General features: G+C 46.8%; 1 protein-coding gene across 1 annotated transcript in view; it reads right to left on the reverse strand.

Moving 5' to 3' along the window:
- The window catches only part of LOC119586324, a 21,846-nt gene that overhangs the window by 12,500 nt on the left and 8,831 nt on the right, over positions 1–515 (reverse strand). The gene's annotated exons all lie outside the window — the stretch shown is intronic.

The following is a 515-nucleotide window of genomic DNA, read 5'->3' on the forward strand; positions in this document are numbered from 1 at the left end:
CGGTCACCACTATTTCTGACATCACTCCCGACCTCATGGGCCTCATTATCACTCATTATCATCACAGACATCACAACCTCATAATGCGCGATGTTGGAAGGCTGTGTAAAGTTTTGTAAAAAAAAATACAATTGAGTCAGAGGTAAGGGAGGTAGGGAGGGTCGAGTAAGGGGGGAAAGGTTGGTTAAAGGGAATAGGGAGGGTAAGCTAAAGGGGTGTGAATGGGAGGGCAGGTAAATGGGGTAGGGAGTGCGCAAGAGGTTGTGCATAGGGAGGTTAAGGTAAGCTGGTGGGGTTGGCAAGGTAAGAAGTTAGGGGTTAGGAATGTTGAGGTTAAGAGAATAAGGAAGTAAAATTAGTGGATAGGGAAGGTAAGATAAGGGGGAAGGCAAGGACAGTGTGAGGCTCCAAGATAAACACAGGAGCTCTGATGCTTCAGAGTAACAAGAAAACCCGAGGGTATTTACGCGAAGAGGTGTCACACTAACGCAGAAAGACACACATGTTGACGGTCT

The sequence above is a fragment of the Penaeus monodon genome, chromosome 21 (genome assembly GCF_015228065.2).
Source record: "Penaeus monodon isolate SGIC_2016 chromosome 21, NSTDA_Pmon_1, whole genome shotgun sequence".
In the NCBI taxonomy this organism is placed as follows: domain Eukaryota; kingdom Metazoa; phylum Arthropoda; class Malacostraca; order Decapoda; family Penaeidae; genus Penaeus; species Penaeus monodon.